Source organism: Patella vulgata, chromosome 2, assembly GCF_932274485.2.
Source record: "Patella vulgata chromosome 2, xgPatVulg1.2, whole genome shotgun sequence".
In the NCBI taxonomy this organism is placed as follows: domain Eukaryota; kingdom Metazoa; phylum Mollusca; class Gastropoda; family Patellidae; genus Patella; species Patella vulgata.
This window is the reverse complement of record NC_065880.2, coordinates 66,608,015-66,622,684: the sequence shown is the minus strand read 5'-3', so window position 1 is coordinate 66,622,684 and position 14,670 is coordinate 66,608,015. Positions and strand designations below refer to the sequence as shown.

At 41.9% G+C, this 14,670-nt stretch overlaps 1 long non-coding RNA gene across 1 annotated transcript; it reads right to left on the bottom strand.

Moving 5' to 3' along the window:
- Window positions 1–367: 367 nt before the first annotated feature.
- LOC126811321 (uncharacterized) lies at window positions 368–14,384 on the bottom strand. The gene is made up of 3 exons (XR_007675562.2): window positions 14,000–14,384; window positions 1,035–1,278; window positions 368–625 (listed from the first exon to the last, which is right to left on the bottom strand). It is a non-coding gene; the product is annotated as an uncharacterized LOC126811321 (long non-coding RNA).
- Window positions 14,385–14,670: the final 286 nt, after the last annotated feature.

Sequence of the window (14,670 nt, the reverse complement as noted above, 5' to 3'; positions counted from 1 at the left end):
ATCCTTCAACCTCCTTGACCGCTGTTGGTATTATATGAACTTACAAGAGAATCTTTCAACCACTCTTAATATACAGATAATCTTTCAACCTTCTCGGCCACTGCTAGTTGTTCTACTTCCTCTACCTCTACTCAAGTTTTCAACAAGTCTTAACAGCAATGTAATACAATAAACAGGCAATAATCATCTCCTTAAAAATCATCAATTATACTCAAGGTAATAATCCTAATTTACAACACAATAAACAAAGGAAGAATGCAAGGCGAACAGAAATGTATTACAGCAAACAATCCACTCCCCTTAAAATTATATATAATACAAGACTCACAGTAAGCCATTACAAATAAACAACGATACAATCCGCCACTTTAAAAGAAAAATTGTTTATGCACTTGTAAAGAAAGTGCCAAATTCTATTGCTGTCATCATTCGGTCTTTAAGGATATCAATGTCTTCTGTCACTGGAATAGTTAGAGTGTTCCTACATGTGTTGGCGAATGGCAGAGCATCTTCCCCCCTTCAGGGTGGTGGAATTGTAACGTCAAATTTGGCTCAAATCCTAGGGGTGGAATTTCTTCGAAGGCAGTAATATAAACCAATAATATCTTTATGACATCCTCTATTCCTAAAGAAAAAAGCGGTTGCTATGCAAGAAACGCTCACATTTTGCAAGAGCTGGGCAGAAAAAAAGGAAAAATCCATAGGGCCAATCCTTTCACTTTCTCAATGCGATTGTTGTGTAATAAACATATATGTGAACTTTGATCAAAATCGTATAAACATTGTGACTTGTAGAAAATCCGCAAGCTATGTAGGTGATTTTCGTACAATCAGGGGCAATAATACAGGAAGTTACTTTCGGATATGTGCCAAAATTGAACCCCATCCTAAATCTTTGGGACACAAAAAATTGGGACGTCTAGGGTCTCCACAAACAAATGTAATATACAAATTTTACATTTGCACGAACAAAATTAGTATATATTATTAGATTTCATTTTACATGTTGAATTTGTTACAGGTTTTAACTTTACCTTTCAAGTATTGACGGAAATCCCTCCAATTGGTGTGGGTTTTAAGTTCCATTTTGTTTTTGTTGGATCCTTCTTCAGAACATAACACTGTCGTAAATAACTGATCTAGCTGGAAGCCATCACTGCCATAGGCTTTCAAATCATACATCAATTGGGGGGGGGGGAGCTGGTGCTGGTCCTTTATGTACGATTATAATGTATGCAATAATCTGTCCATACATTTTATAGTAGCGCCCTTCTTCACCTTTAAAGAAAACATAGTAACAAAAACATAAACTAAAGATAGCCACGCAAATCATGGAAATGCGGCCACATAGTAGCCTACATATTACCCCAAAAACATAGGTTTTCAACTAATCCACTTACAAAAAGTGGTTTCCATTCAAGATATGCCCACTAAGAACAGTGATGAGACACAACCTCATATGGTCCCAGCTCTTCGTGCTTCACGTCCATTTTAAACAAGCGGTTGCCATGCAAGATACGCCCACATTTTTCAAGAAATGGACAGAGAACAAGCTAAAAAAAGAAGTGATTTTTCGTACAATCAAGGGCCATAATTCAGGAAGTTAAGACCCGAAATGCATGAATATTGATAGGGACCAAGATCTTTGGGTTATAAACATGTATTGCAAGTTTCTTCAAAATCGGATCAAAATTGTGTGTCTCTCTAGGGTCCAAAACCTTGATATACCATATATTTACAATATTTGCGCACGAGGGGAAGCCATTTTGTCCGGCAGTTTTGGTCCGATTTGTAAGAAATTCGGACTCAGCCATCATAAGGGTGTAACAGTAATATATTCAAACTTTTTTTTAAATCGGATAAAAATTGTGACATCTAGAGGGTTCACATCCTAAAAACGCAACTTTTCGTACAATCGAGGGCCATAATTCAGGAAGTTACGATCCAATATGCACGAATATCGAAAGGAACCAAGATCTTTGGGTTATAAATATGTATTTCAAGTTTCATCAAAATCGGATCAAAATTGTGGCCTCTAGAAGAGGATCCACAACCTTGATATACCATATATTTACACTATTTACGTGCAAGAGGCGGCCATTTTGTCCGGCAGTTTTGGTCCGATTTCCATGAAATTCGAACTCAGCCATCATAATGGTGTAACGGTGATATATTCGAACGTTTTTTTTTAAATCGGTTAATAATTGTGACGTCTAGACGTACCACAAGCTAAAATCACGATTTTTCGTACAATCAGGGGCCATAATTCAGGAAGTTGCGATCCGATATGCGCGAATATCGACAGCAACCAAGATCTTTGGGTTATAAACATGCATTTCAAGTTTCATCAAAATCGGCACAAAATTGTGACCTCCAGAGGGTCAACAACCTTAGTATACCAGATGTTTACACTATTTGCGTACAAGGGGCGGCCATTTTGTCTGGCAGTTTTGGTCCAATTTTCACGAAATTCGAACTCAACCTTCCTTACGGTGTAACGGTGATATATTCAAACGGTGTTTTAAATCGGATAATAATTGTGACCCCTAGAGCGACCCCAAGCTAAAAACGCCATTTTTCGTACAATCAGGGGCCATAATTCAGGAAGTTACAATCTGATATGCAAGAATATATCGAAAGCAACCAAGAACCAAGATCCTTGGGTTATAAACATGCATTTCAAGTTTCCTCAAAATCGAATTAAAATTGTGACCTCTGCAGGGTCCACAACATTGATATACCATATTTTTACGCTATTTGACAACGAGGCGTGGCCATTTTGTCTATCAGTTTTGGTTCGATTTTTACAAAATTCGAACTCAACCATTCTTAGGTTATAACGTTATATATTCAAACGTTTTTTTTTAATCGGATAAGAATTATGACCGCTATAGGGTACACAATCTAAAAACGCGATTTTTCGTACAATCATTGGCCATAATTCAGGAAGTTACGATTCGATATGCACGAATATCAAAAGGAACCGAGATAATTGGGTTATAAACTTACATTTCAAGTTCCATCAAAATCGGATAAAAATTGTGACCTCTATAGGGTCCACAACCTTGATATACCATATTTTTACGCTATATGAGAACGGTTGGCGACCATATTGTCAGTCAGTTTTGGTCCGATTTTCACGAAATTCGAACTCAGCCATCCTTAGGGTGTAACAGTGATATACTAAAACGGTTTTTTTTTAAATCGGATAAAAATTATGACCTCTATAGGGTCCACAAGCTAAAAACGCGATTTTTCGTACAATCAGGGGCCATAATTCAGGAAGTTACGGTCCGATATGCGCGAATATCGAAAGAAATTGAGATCTTTGGGTTTCAAGTTTCAACAAAATCGGATAAAAATGGTTACCTCTATAGGGTCCACAACCTTGATAAACCATATTTTTACGCTATTTGAGAACGATGGGCGGCCATTTTGTCAGTCAGTTTTGGTCCGATTTTTACGAAATTCAAACTCAGCCATCTTTGGGGTGTACCGGTGATATACTAAAACGGTTTTTTAAATCGGATAAAAATTATGGCCTCTATAGGGTCCACAAGCTAAAAACGCGATTTTTCGTACAATCAGGGGCCATAATTCAGGAAGTTATGGTCCGATATACGCGTAAATTAAAACCCTAAGATATGACATGGTAAAGCACCTACTTGGCATCCGTTAGTATTCTTCATCAGAACTGAGATCTTTGGGTTATAAACATATATTTCAAGTTTAAACCAAATTGGATAAAAATTGTTCACAAGCTAAAAACGTGATTGTTCGTACAACCAAGGGCCACAATCCATGAAGTTACAGTCCGATACATGCCAATATCAAAAGGAACCGAGATCATAGGGTGATAAACCTCTATATCATGTTTCGTTGAAATCGGATAAAAATTGTGACCTCTAGAGTGTTCACAAACAATTGTAGACGGGCGGACGGACGATCGGACAGGGGCGACGACAATATACGTCCACATGAAAATGTGGGCGTATAAAAAAGATAGCCACGGAAAGCGTGCAAATGTCCCTGGATGTTGACCAAATTTGATAAGGATCCAGGATCCTTCAAGAATTCTAATCAGTTGCTGCCCAGAGTGCAGGAAATAGCGTTTCCTACAGTCGAATTTTGAAAATGTTCTCGGAGCCGGAGAGAGAAAGCCCATCCCCCCTCCCGCCCCCTTAAAATATATATTGTCAGGGAATCCGTGATCCGTAAATTAAAACCCTAAGATATGACATGGTAAAGCACCTACTTGGCATCCGTTAGTATTCTTCATCAGATTCGACAAGGAAGTATAATTCATATCGATCAAACACTAATCTTTAGTTAAGAACACGAGCTTCTTGTTTACACTTGCCTTTGCCACTATCGCGCAAACGCATGGATTTGCTTCCAAGGCGACACGTCGCCTCATAGCTCATTGTATGGCGTATGCCGTTCGTTCGTTCTTGGTGTTTAACGTCTGCTTCCACATAAGTGATATCGCAGACAAGACATAGGAGAGCCGAAACTGATTCCTGTTTTTTAGAATATGATTTTGCAATCTTTCCATTTGGCCTTAGGCCATGGATTTGGTTTAGTTTAGTGGGAAATTCTTCCCTTTATTTAATATAAAACATATCGTTTGGTAGATGATCTCGTCTGCTTCTGGATTGGTAGATGTCATCGTTTGGGGTTAGTGTTTAGGTGCCAGACCCGTCTTATCGTGGCCTCCCCTTACTATCTGGGTTTGGTATCAGTTTTATTTGCGAAATAGTGTTTAGGTGCCAAGTTCGTCTAACCGTAACTCCCCCTTACTCCACTATCCTGCTAGTTTGGTAGATGTCATCTTTGTGGGGTTTGTGTTTAGGTGCCAGGCCCGTCTTATCGTGACCTCCCCTTACTCCACTATTCCACTCTCTAGGTTTGGTGTCTGTTTTTGGTGGAATAGTATTTAGATGCCGAGTCCGTCTGATCGTGACTCCCCCTTACTCCACTATCCTGCCAGTTTGGTATAAATACCCTATGTAGTTTAGTGTTTAGATGCCGGGCCCGTCTAACCGTGACCCCCTCTTACTTCACTATTCTACTTAGTCCAACTGTGTCCATTAGGGCGTGGATTTGTTCGAAGATTTGCAGTTTCAGATCTGGTCTCGGGAAGAGTAGGTTCTTAGTGTTGAATGGTATGTTGTTGGTCTCCATTGTTCTCACTAGTTCCCTTCTCTCCTCCTCGTATACCTCGCAGTCTACCAGGACATGGTTGGCGGTACATTCTTCTCCGCACTCACAGATGATGACTTGGTGTTTGTAGTCTCGCAGCCGCTCTTTCACCCTTAGCTTCGATATAAGTCTACAAATATCTCTTCTAGGGTGATTGAGTGTTGTCTTTGTGTAGATCTTGCCATCCAGCCGGAATCTGTATGTGTCAAGTTCAACGAGATTTAATTCCCAGATTGAATTGACGTGTCTTTTGACCATACTGTAGATTTCCGTGGTGCTGTAGTCTATGGTGCGGAGTGGTGCTGTGTCCTTGAGACCTTCATTGGCGAGTCGATCTGCCTCCTCGTTTCCTCTAATGTTGACATGTGATGGAATCCACACGAGTTCTACTTTGCTTCCCTTCTCTAAAACCCTCTGGTACAGCTGCCTGATTTCCAAAATGACTTCTGGTCTTGAGTCCGAGTTGTCATTTTGGATTGAAATCAGACTGTTCAGAGAGTCGCTTGGAATGACGAACTTACTAGTCTTTTGATGGGAAATCCATGATATAGCGTCACGAATGGCCACAAGCTCTGCAGTGTACACCGAACAGTTATTGGGCAGTTTCCTGCTTATTCCCTGTTCCCCGTTTGGCAGGTATATTCCAAACAAACTGGTGCCCCTTTCAGGATTGCGTGAGCCATCCGTGTACACATGGTCCCAGTCATCAGACGGCCAGTTGTCTTCCAGGTGTTCTAGAGAGAAAGCACGTGCAGCGGTGGGGTTGTTTTTCTTGTCGGTTTTCTGTAGATCTAGATTAACCGTGGGTATAGAGAGCGTCCAAGGGGCGATCACTGGGGGGGGGGGGGGGTCGTGTTCATTTATCACGAGCTCCCCCAGTCGCAGTTCCTTGATTGTTTCCCTGATACCCTGGTCGAAGCTTTTCTTTCTAGGATCTCTCACATATATTGTATTTTGTAGACTGACAAAGGTGGGGATCTTTCGCCCAGTTGCGAGTGGCGTATGCCCATCTTGATAGCAAACAGGCTTAACCGAAGAATGCTTGCTCATGCGCACTGACTCATTTCCGAGGCGACAAGTCGCGGCACGACAAAGCGAAATAATTGTATTTTGTCGTCTTGTCGGGTTGTGAATGAGTCGAAGGCGACAAGTCGACAAAATTGACGCGACAAGTCGACAAAATGAAGGCGACGATTGTTGGGTTATTTTGTTGCGTTGTCGGGTTAATTTTGTCAACTTGTCGCCTTCACAACCCGACAAGTCGAGAATTTAGAATGGCCGCTAACAGCCACCATAGTTTAATGCCGTGTTGTGTTGACATGTTACATAATACATGTATATTAGATATTCTGAAAGAGTAATCATACCTTAGATATTCTGAAAGAGTAATCATACCTTGCCTAGTGTGATATTTTAAAGCTACGTTAGCTTAAATCTTTGGTGTGCACATGCCACGCTATTCGATTAATAAAGGCAATTATGCTGTTTGAATTGCGCAACTATTCCGTCCATTTCACTGTAGATTAAAAACCGAAACAGAATCGCCTTATTCCCTCCTTAGGTATATAAGTACTCGTACTGATAACACCTAGTGCACCAGAGCTCCAAAGCTATTGCTGAGTTTATCATAGATAAAGTAGCCTAGCCAGACTCCAAAAGACTCCTCAAACCCAGGACTACTAGATTCTGCAAAGATCCTCCAGTCCATAAGTAATTTTAAGGTTGTCTTTATTTTTATACCTTCACAAGGTATAAGCTGTTCTCATTTTTTTCTTTTCTATCTACCTTATTTTATTCTTCCATTTTTTTTTGCTTCTTTTCTCTTTGATTCATTGTTAGGATACTATTTTTCCTTTTTTTATATCAGATATAAGCTTATTTCCTTAATTCCTCCTTCTATTTTATTTTCTACAATTTTAATCTACTTTATTTAGTTACCTTCCCCTCACCCTTTTTTACTTTTTGTTATTTGTTTTTTCATTCTCCCTATATACCAACTTCTTAACTCCATTTATATATTTATTTTTATTTATTTTTCTTTCTCATCCTTTCCTTATTTCCATTATTTTCCTGATCAGACTCTTCATTTATTTAACTATTCTACTCTTCTTTCTATCATCTAATAACCAAGAAGCTTAGTGTACAAGCCAATCAACTGATTGAACTCGTCACAAACCTCTTAAAACAACACCAACAAGCTAAATCTCTTTTATAAATACCAAACCTGATAACTGTTAATTAAACTCATACAAGCAATAGGAACCCATAGTTAATTAGTATTAATAACACTGATTGACTAGCAGCTTTTTTGTGGAAAGGGTTAACGACAGTTATACCAGCTTAAAACAACACTAACAATCTAAATTATTATTATAGTTACCAAGCCTCATAACTGTTAAGTAAACTCATACAAGCAATAGGAACCCATAGTTAATTAGTATTAATAACACTGATTGACTAGCGGCTCTTTGTGGAAAGGGTTAACAACAGTTATATCAGCTTACGCCATTAATTAACAACAGCATACAACCTTAATCAACACTGTTCAGTCCCTCCTTTTGTTTTCGATTTTACTTTTCGGCAGCATAAGAACTATGGCGACAGAGGCTAGCTCACCCATGTCAATGGCTGACGCTTTTAAAAGCAGCCCTGCACCAAAGTTCTTTCCTGCGACAAAAAGGAGAGAAGAACAGACCCACGTCGTACTTGTGAGGCCACTGGAAGGTAAGTCCTTCCAAGGAGCCAAACTTACGGCCGTGGGCAAGGAATTGAAGAGTAAGTGGGGTATTATCAACATACCCGACATAAAGATCACAGTGCCGGGACATATTAGACTTGCCCTAAAAAGTAGGTCTGACATGGACCTAGCGCTAGCCCAGAACCTACTTCTCGGTATGACCGTGACGGTGTCCGAACCGTCCACCTTGTCAATAGACAAGGTGGTTGTTCATGGGATACCGGCCGAATATACCGGGGACGAAATTCTGGAGGATCTAATAGAGAGGGGGTACCAAGCAACCGAGGTATATCGGTTTAAAGTGGCCGAGGGGAAGGACCAGGGAAGCGTCGCCCTAACTTTCAAGAAAGGTACATCGCCCGAGGCACTTAAAATCGTCTACCTCAACCGACGTACTCACCCCTATGTACAGAGGGTAAGGCAGTGCGCCAACTGTCAGAAGGAAAGATTGTGTGCGCCCAGTGTGGGGGGGAGTCATGCGGCGACCGACTGCAGGGCGGGCATTCAAAAAAAATGTTCGAACTGTAAAGGCGGTCACGCAGCGAACTCTCCTGAATGCCCGAAAATCCAGAACACCAAGGAAACTCTAAAGATCCAGGTAAAAGAGAAAGTAAGTTTCAATGAAGCCTCATTGATGCTGAAAAAGAAGGAAGGGAAGACAAAAGATGTCAGGAATAGGGCTCCGGTTGCAAAACCAATTCGGGGGCCGATTCCATCGACATCCCAAACAACGCCGAAAAATCCCACCACGACACCCAACCAAAAAGACAAACCAACACCAAAGAATAAGACCAAATCCAAGAAGGAAGAGGAACCGAAAACGAATGTTCATGAATCACACTTCATTCCTAAATTTAAAACGGAAAGTGGCTTCATGAACTTCATGATCGAGTCCCTCACGGTGGCCGTGTCCAATGAGGACCAAACTACCAAGATGACAAACCTACTCGGCAAAATAAGGACACACATGGTCAACCCCGATGTCCTGTGTGTCATGATTAATTCAATCAACACGGTAAAAAAAAGATCAAGAGAAGAAGAAACCACAAAAGGTGATCAAACGGCAAACCTCGCACTCCGTAGAAGGATATCTCATGTTCGTCACTACAGCACTGGCGATATGCCAGGTAAAAGTTCTACAACTAAACGTTAATGGACTGGCCCCCAGATGTGCTGAGCTCAGAAAATACATCACCCGCAACCCCAAAGATGTAATATGCCTCCAAGAAACCAAGCTACTACCAACCAAGAACGACATCTACTTGCCCGGATACACTTGTCAGAGAAGGGACAGACCGGGCAGCACGACACGTGGCGGTGGTCTTGCCATCTACGTCAGTGATAACTTAAATTATATTTCTGTTTCGCTGGACGTAGAGAACCCTCTAGAAGCAATGGACATAGCCATCACATTGAGCAATAATACAAAATTGACAATAGTGAATGTCTATGTACCCCCAGAAGTCACGAGAAAACCAGTTGACTTCCAGTCACTTCTCGACCAGCTTCCGCAGGGCGAATTTGTGTTTTGCGGGGATTTCAACGCAAAACATGTCCTGTGGGGGTCACCGAGGAATGAAAGAGGCTGATTGGGCTAACTTCCGTGTAGGCTGCCTTGGGTGGAAAGAAGAAGACATCATCGATGCCAACATCGACGTGTACGCAGCCAACATCACGAGTGCTATTATAGGTGCCGCAGACGACTCCATTCCCAAGACTTCTGGAGGGCAATCAAGGATTAGAAAACCTCGGTGGTCACCAGAATGTCAGAAGGCGGTTAACGAAAGAAAGAAGGCACTACGCCTACGGAAACGCCACTACAATGAAGTCAATCACCAAAACTACCTGAAGTTGAAATACGCCGCAAGAGACACCATCCGGAAGGTACAAAGCGGACACTGGATGACATTCTGTAATGCGTTGAATCAAAACACGCAAACAGGTGCCGTCTGGAAGAAGCTGAACGCCATGAACGGGAAGCGCAGATCATTCAACATACCAAACCTAAAGAATGGAGATGAGTACGTTACCAACGGCAATGAAAAGGCAGATCTACTTGCAAAAGCTTTCGCTGACGCAAGCAGGGACGAAAACCAATCACCAGAGTTTCTGAAGAGAAAGGAAATCTTTTACTCACAGCACCCTTCATTAGAAATTGAACCTAATGAAGGGGCTAAACCAATCAATCTACCCTTCTCTGTAGGAGGAGTTAAATAAGGCTCTTTCCCTCAAGAAGGATAGTGCGGCTGGTGAGGACAAAGTAAAGTACTCGATGCTCAAACATCTGCCTAGAAATGCCAAAAGGATACTACTAAACTTCTTCAACACATCCTGGCTGGCAGGAGAGGTACCTAAAGAATGGCGGAAAGCCAACGTCATCCCTCTCCCAAAACCAGGTAAAGAGAGAACAAAGGCAGAGTCCTATCGACCAGTAAGTTTGACATCCACACTGTGCAAAACCTTGGAAACAATGGTTAACATACGACTACAGTTCTATCTGGAGAGCAACCGACTGATCGACGAAAATCAAAGCGGGTTCGGGAAAGGGCGTTCAACAACGGACCACTTGGTGAGACTACAGCAAGTCATGTCGCAGACACTCCTCTCTGGGAACCTGTTATGTGTCGTGTTCGTAGATTTAACTAAGGCTTTCGATTTAGTCTGGCTAGACGGGCTGCTCTTCAAGTTAGGACGTATTGGTATAACGGGCATAATGTTTCGGTGGATCAAAAGCTTTCTGAGCGATAGAAAGATACAGGTGAATGTTGGCAGATTCCTAAGTTCCGAGCAAACTTTAGAAAATGGCACGCCTCAGGGATCGGTTATCAGTCCCACTCTCTTCAATATCATGATCAACGACATACAGAAATCGTCCTACCTCGACGCCAAAACTGAGTTAGCTAAATTTGCTGATGACAGTACCATATGGAGGAAAGGGAGGAACTTCTGTGAACTACAAAAGAAAATGCAGAAGGCCTTAGACAAATTCGTGGCATGGGCAAACGATTGGGGATTCAAAGTCTCGGAGAAGAAAACATGCGGCATGCTTGTAAGCAGGGATAGAGGGATAAGCAGAATGACTCTGTGTATGAACGGGAAAACCATCGAGTTTAAAGACCAAACCAAGTTCCTTGGCGTAATCTTTGACCGAAGGCTGACCTGGAAACCGCACATCGACGAGACTGTAGATAGATGCACCAAAATCCTAAACTTAATGAGGAAAATAACGGGCAGCACTTGGGGTGCCAACAGAGTCACACTATTAATGATGGTGTATCGTGCTCTAATACGATCTGTATTAGACTACGGCTCTCTGGCCTTCATGAACTGCGCGCCATTACTCTTAAGGAAGCTTGACACCATCCAATATAAAGCTCTGTGTATTGCGACTGGCGTAGGGCAAGGGACTGGGAGAGAGGCACTACTGCAGGAAGTCGGGGAGTTGCCCCTATCCCTAAGAAGAAAAGAACTAGCAACAAGGTACTGGGCTAAGATCTCGCAACTGGGCGAAAGATCCCCAACCTTTGTCAGTCTAAAAAATACAAGATATGTGAGAGATCCTAGAAAGAAAAGCTTCGGCCAGGGTATCAGGGAAACAATCAAGGAACTGCGACTGGGGGAGCTCGTGATAAATGAACACGACCCCCCAGTGATCGCCCCTTGGACGCTCCCTATACCGCCGGTTAATCTAGATCTACTACAGAAAACCGACAAGAAAAACAACCCCACTGCTGCACGTGCTTTCTCTCTAGAACACCTGGAAGACAACTGGCCGTCTGATGACTGGGACCATGTGTACACGGATGGCTCTCGCAATCCTGAAAGGGGCACCAGCTCGTTTGGAATATACCTGCCAAACGGGGAACAGGGAATAAGCAGGAAACTGCCCAATAACTGTTCGGTGTACACTGCAGAGCTTGTGGCCATTCGTGACGCTATATCATGGATTTCCCATCAAAAGACTAGTAAGTTCGTCATTCCAAGCGACTCTCTAAGCAGTCTGATTTCAATCCAAAATGACAACTCGGACTCAAGACCAGAAGTCATTTTGGAAATCAGGCAGCTGTACCAAAGGGTTTTAGAGAAGGGAAGCAAGGTAGAACTCGTGTGGATTCCATCACATGTCAACATTAGAGGAAACGAGGAGGCAGATCGACTCGCCAATGAAAGTCTCAAGGACACAGCACCACTCCGCACCATAGACTACAGCACCACGGAAATCTACAGTATGGTCAAAAGACACGTCAATTCAATCTGGGAATTAAATCTCGTTGAACTTGACACATACAGATTCCGACTGGATGACAAGATCCACACAAAGACAACACTCAATCACCCTAGAAGAGATATTTGTAGACTTATATCGAAGCTACGGGTGAAAGAGCGGCTGCGAGACTACAAACACCAAGTCATCATCTGTGAGTGCGGAGAAGAATGTACCGCCAACCATGTCCTGGTAGACTGCGAGGTATACGAGGAGGAGAGAAGGGAACTAGTGAGAACAATGGAGACCAACAACATACCATTCAACACGAAGAACCTACTCTTCCCGAGACCAGATCTGAAACTGCAAATCTTCGAACAAATTCACGCCCTAATGGACACAGTTGGACTAAGTAGAATAGTGAAGTAAGAGGGGGTCACGGTTAGACGGGCCCAGCATCTAAACACTAAACTACATAGGGGATTTATACCAAACTGGCAGGATAGTGGAGTAAGGGGGAGTCACGATCAGACGGACTCGGCATCTAAACACTATTCCACCAAAAACAGACACCAAACCTACAGAGTGGGATAGTGGAGTAAGGGGAGGTCACGATAAGACGGGCCTGGCACCTAAACACAAACCCTACAAAGATGACATCTACCAAACTAGCAGGATAGTGGAGTAAGGGGGAGTTACGGTCAGACGAACTTGGCACCTAAACACTATTCCGCAAATAAAACTGATACTAAACCCAGAGAGTGGGACAGTTGAGTAAGGGGAGGCCACGATAAGACGGGCCTGGCACCTAAACACTAACCCCAAACGATGACATCTACCAATCCAGAAGCAGACGAGATCATCTACCAAACGATATGTTTTGGATTAAATAAAGGGAAGAACTTCCCACTAAACCAAATCCATGGCCTACGGCCAAATGGAAAGATTGCAAAATCATATTCTAAAAAACAGGAATCAGCTTCGGCTCTCCTATGTCTTGTCTGCGATATCACTTATGTGGAAGCAGGCGTTAAACACCAAGAACGAACGAACGCCTTATTCCACACAGGTGATGTGCGGTATCAAGAAAGTTCTGGATCCAGAATAGGCACAACGAATAAAGATTATAATAGAAGGCGTAGATTAAAAAACAGAATCACCTTATCTGACAGATTCTGAAAAAGCTTATTCCACACAGGTGATGTACGGTATCAAAAAGTTCTGGATCCAGAATAGGCACAACGAATAACAATTATAATATTTTAAAAGGAAAGGCTCTTTTTTCAAATTTTGTGCAAAGCATTGGGGTCATCAAGAATATAGTCTACAGTTTTTAACCAATTTTCTTTAATAAATTTTGTGCAAAGGATTGGGGTCGAGGGAGAATGAACCCTTTCGATATTCAGCGCTCGACGACGCTATGTTCCGGATAAACTGCATGTTAATGACATCGTATTTCCACGCGTTGTGGCTTTGAAAATCTACGATAAATATGTCCCCAGGTTACAATTTTAATGGCAATCCTGACTTTCCATCATCAATGTCGATGGTTTGCCCATCGATATCGTTAACCTCTAAGGGTAGCTGTTCCGAATTTGTTACAGTTAATGCTCTGTCAATTTTATTCTTCTTATAAGGATCATCGTTTTGGGAAATCGGCTTGTACGTTTTTACTTTCGCGAATGTATTTAAAAATTGTAATTTCACGTTTGCAATAGTTGCCGGATATAAAAAAAGAGAGTAAGGGATTGTGATCCATGAACCTTAAAGATTCATCATTCAAGTGCTAAATCTGTCTAATGTAGATCTTTCGTTTGGCCTCTTTAATTAGACATTTAATTACAAATTTCACTTACATGAGTAGGGCTGATCTGAATGAGGTAGGCTATTGGCTAGATTTCTCTTAGAAGATTCCTTCCTTCTGGTTGGTTTATGCTTTAAAATATACTTTGAAACAAATTTAACTTCTTTGTATATTCGGATATTATAAGACGTGGCTATATTATTAGACACATGGATTAGTTCTCTACTAGTGTATCTGGACACAGATCACTAAAGATTTCCCCATTGACTCCAATGTTAATTCTCGTATCTTAGACCGGCTCTAACCTTTTCCCAAATTTTCGTTGGGTAGAACGCTTTCTACCACAGATGGAGCAACGTGTGGCAACCACTTGCCCAAAAGCACGTATGAGGTTCTTCATGAAAAACTTGAGATACACAAGCTTGAAGTAGAGACAAGTAAACATGCAATTTCAGGCCCTACATTTCAACCTAACCAACCCCTCAACTATTGTATCCTTCCGCATCAAAATTATGAATATTTACCAAAACCTGGCAGAAAATGTATTTTCAAACCCTTTTCCTCGATTCTACACCAAAAAGTCAACAAAAATCGCCATGCAAAAGGGGGAAAAAGGAAAAGGGAGAGGATGACTAAAAACAGCTTTGGCCCTTGTTTCGTGGGTGACGGCGTAGGAATATTTGGTGATCTGTGTCCATCTAAGTAATTTGACACTCGTAGAGT